Source organism: Chrysoperla carnea, chromosome 3 (assembly GCF_905475395.1).
Source record: "Chrysoperla carnea chromosome 3, inChrCarn1.1, whole genome shotgun sequence".
NCBI lineage: Eukaryota > Metazoa > Arthropoda > Insecta > Neuroptera > Chrysopidae > Chrysoperla > Chrysoperla carnea.
In genome coordinates this window covers 4247638-4252546 of record NC_058339.1, presented here as the reverse complement: position 1 = coordinate 4252546, position 4909 = coordinate 4247638, and positions in this window count along the sequence as shown.

Sequence of the window (4909 nt, the reverse complement as noted above, 5' to 3'; positions counted from 1 at the left end):
ATAAATTATTATTATTTATTTAAATATGACTGTGTTTACTATAATTATTTTAATAAACCTAATAATATAGATTTTATTTTTTGTTTTGGAGAAATATTTTTTTAAATCTGACATTTATTAATATTAAATTGTTATTATCGAACACATAATATACTTGTGTGTGTGTGGTGTCGAAGAAAAAAAAACATTGTGCCAATTTATTTAAAAAAACGGATTCAATCATTATTACTTCGAATCGAAATGTTTTTTCATAAAGGTAAGTTGTTTTTCTTATCATTTAGGTAATAATCAGTGTTATAAATTACAGAATGAATATGGGTAATTCCATATGTGATTGACACATAATAAGTTTTATAAATTATAAGTTACAGAATACAAAAAATGAGGACTCAGTTCCTAATAACTATAAGGGTGATTCTAGATGTGACTGACACTACATTTGATCTAAGGTGTTTTATTCTGCGTCATATTATGAATACTTTTGTTTTAACGATTTTAGTAAAGATTTCTCTAGTTATTTTGTGCTTGATTTCGGTACCAGGACTCCACATTCTTGAACGTCATAGAGTTAGGTAAATTTTGATCACAAATTTGAAAAGTATGGCCCAAATTTAGTAGGATTACATACTTGGTTTATCGAAATTGGATAAAATTTGGATGTAATACAGCAAAGTAAATTTTGTTGGATTCTGATGACGTCATAAAGTTTAAAAATTCGATTTTTTTGATAACACAGGCAAATATGATCCGATCTTATTGGAATTGTTTTGAAATTCACTAATTTTGAGTCATTCTTTTCAGCTGTGATGTCAGTTATTCGCTGACTATCACTTATGTGCTTAATTCGGGGACCAGGACTCCACATTCTTGTAAACTCATAGAGCTAGGTTAATTTTGACCTCAAATTTGAAAAGAACGCCCTAAATTTAGTAGGATTACATACTTGGTTTATCAAAATTGGATAAAATTTAGATGTGATAGAGCAAAATTAAAATTTTTGGATTCTGATGACGTCATAAAGTTAAAAATTTTATTTTTTTTATAACACAGGCAAATTTGATCCGATCTTAATGGAATTTTTTTTTAAATCTACTAATTTTGGGTCATCCTTTTCAGCTGTGATTTCAGTTTTTTGCTCACTTCGAACCTGATGTACTTAAGTATTTTTGTTTTTCAATATAAACATAATTCCTTATGCTGCATTTTTTAATAACTATTAATGCTATCAATAGGTTATATTATTCCTTACTGCGTTTCTTCAGCCCGATAGCTTAAATATGACGTTATCATGTCCATTTAAAACGCAGCACTTTCGAAAATTAATCGTAGAGAGAAATTTTGGTAGACTCGCTAAAAGGAAGCCACTTACGAAATTTTACAAAAAAAATGTAGGTTTACAAAAAGGGTGCTGTCCCATGGGGTACTATTTACAGTTGATGTACCACAACGAGCTAAAGAATAAAAACGTGAATGTATTAATTAGTTTTTTGTGTAATAAAGGACGCGACGACTTCATGAATAACACTCCCAACAGAACTATACCAACAATAATAATAATAAAACAAAAAAAAATTGAAGAGTGTCTTAAATTTATTTTATGACTTCCATTCATTATAAAGTGTAAATTATATTAACGAAGGGGCTCATTCCTCAATGCTAACTTTTTATACCGTAAAATAAAGTCTTGTTTAACCCTTTGTCCATCTCGTGAAATTTCCTTACAGAATCTAGTCACGTGATGTCCCGCAATGTAAATTTTTTTACAGTATTATCATACTGTCTAAGTTTATAAGTGCGCTGATTTAACATAAACAATAACATCAGATAAATTTTTCATCGATTAAAATATAAGCAATTATTTTTGTGGACTTGATATTTTACAAATTGTTGTTCATTTGATTATTCTAAAGGTAGTATGAACGCCAAGGTAATTTTATATTTAGGGTTGAAATTATTTGTACCTTATTTTCTACTTTGATGATGAATTTTTTAACTTCACAAATGTAAACAAAAAATGAGACTAAAATTTTTCGATATATGCCTTGGGTTTTGTCCATCTATCGTTTCTCCATAAGAACAATGTTAAATATGCTGCATTTATGTTGTCCCAGGGCATTTAAAAATAAGTATTTAATTTCAAGATGGGTATGGGTATGGAGGTTAGCGGGTCATTCTCGAGCATCGCGCCTCGAAGCAATGGTTCAGAGCACCTAGCCAAATAGACCCTTGTACTCTATCCCCGCTACGCTTTTCAGTGGCTATTATAACCAACAGATGTACTGAAACCCAGGATCTGCCTAGCGCTGAGTTTCCTAATTTCTTCTGGTTCGACTATGGCCGGACCAAACCATTTCCTTCGCTGCTGTATGAGCGCCGGGCAGTAACAGAGAAAGTGGATCGATGTTTCTTCTGAATTTTCTCCGCATCTGTCACACGCGGGAGATTGTCTTTTTCCAATCTGATGTTGGAACTTGTTCAGGTTATCATGCCCTGTGAGTAACTCTACGATGACACTAATATCAGCTCTGTTTAGTTTCAAGATCTCCTCTGCTCTGTTACCGAGCGAGTTTCGTTCACCCAACAGGCTTTTGGCGATTCGCCCTCCCTCGTAGCTGGTCCATGCCTTTAATTGTTGGTTTTTCAGATTATCTTCTAATCTGTTAAGACCTTCTTGGTATGGCATCCTCGCAAGCTTTTCTTGATTGGGAGCCATGGTGGTTCCCAGTTTGGCCAGCTTGTCTGCTCGCTCATTACCGTTCCAACCAGAGTTCCGGGGATCCAGGTAATATTGACATTTAAAAATGAGTATTTAATTTCAAGATAAAATAATTGGAAAAAAATTTCAATAACTAACGTTCATAGTTACTTCATATTTTTAAAAACTTTTAAATGTGGCGCCATGCTTATCACGCGATTGTGGAAGGGTTAATTCAAACATTCAAACTATAGTAGGTATAAATGATTTACCACAATATGTAGAATAATAATTATGAAAGTCATTACAAAAGAAATTATAAAAACAGTAAAACTACACAACCATTAACGACGACACATTTACTCAAACGAAGTGCAAAAAAATAAAAAAAAACTAAGAAACTATGGGTATATAATTATAATTATAATTATACAAACAATTTGCCAGTAAGTTATCTTTTAATTTTATTTTTTTTATAGTTCTTTTTATTTGTAAATATTCTTTACTAGCTTGATCCCCGCAAGCTTCACTGGGCTTAAAAGCTAAAACCATCACTTTATAGCGATCGAAGGGATTTAGTTGGACACAGCTAAAATATATGCAGTTTTCAGTTTTTCTAAAGTGTAAAATAGTCAGAATTCATTGAGTATATCAGAAAAGAAGGCCATGAATTGTTTGAAATTTACTATTATTTATAAGTTTCTACAAAAATCTTTAATTTATGGTTTAAAATGATAATCATAGATGTAGCAGTAAATTGTCAGAATTAATTTAATTTATTTAATTTAAAAAACAAATATATCTTTATAAATTATAGTTCATGTGTTAGTCTGATGTATAAGCTATATTGTTGTACAGTTTCGTTTAAATCCATCCGCTAGTTTTTGTGTAAGAGTGTAACAAACAACGAAACAAACAAACAAACATGCTTTCTTTCACTTTTATAATACATGGGATGTAAGTTTCAAAAAAAATATATTTGTTCGGACAAACAATCCTTTATCTCTTCATCTTTTTTATACAGTGTGTTGCATTTAAGATGAAGACACCCTCCATCTTCATCGCGTTTTCTAAGGATCATATTTAAATTGCATGATCATGAATGCCTTTTATAAGCTATTTAAGTTTGCGTTTTTATTATGTAATTCCTATTTTGAAGTGCTTTTAAAGGTATGCTTTATTATGTCACAAGGCTAATTTGAAAAAGATTAATTTGAAAAAATAATATTCACTAGTTAAAAGCACTACAAATATGTATTTTCCTATCAAGAAAATTATAACAAGCGACATTCTTCAATAAGTATTATTTATTTTATGAGTGATTTTCTCTAAATCTTTAGACATCAATTTCTTAAAAACTTTGGTATTTGCCCAAACATTTTACTCTTAATTTTCGTTTAATTCTCCCAAGTTTTAACAGAACCCACTTTCCAAATTTAAGTCTTAAATATTTTCATATATTCGTATAAAAGTTTCAGGAACGTTTAGACTAATAATATGAACTACTCATACTAAATAAACAAAAAGAATGAAAAATAAAAACGATATTTGTATGAAGTCAGTCTTCAAACATCCTATTATAGATAATATAAAAAAACAAGTGAAAACAAACAATTGACTAAGTTAATTGTTGAAATACCATGCATAGTCAGTGTTGAATTCTTTATCACATAACACATACAAACATGTGACACATACATAACTGATAATCAAGTATAGTACATATTATAAAATTTCCGCCTAATTGGCGCCTTCACAGGTAAACAGTGATGTTTACGAAAAAATGTTTCAAACAAAAGTAGTTTAATTTTTAATAAGGAACATTTTTTATATTTAAACTTTTGTTCTATCTCTAACGGTTTACAAGATGGGTCCTACGGACCCAAGACCCAATTGACCTACGATGCTCATTTGACCTCACTTTTTACGTACTTAGTACGCTGTAAAAATTTCAGCTCGATATCTTTTTTCGTTTTTGAGTTATCGTGTCCACAGACGGACGGACAACCGGAAATGGACTAATTAGGTGATTTTATGAACACCTATGACAAAATTTTTTTTCTAGCATCATTATTTTTAAGCGTTACAAACATGGGACTAAACTTAATATACTATGTATATTTCATATATACATGGTATAAAAATACCACAAAAGTGATTGTATTATAATCTTAATTTTACACCAAAAAAATTCAAACACACATTTGATGCTAT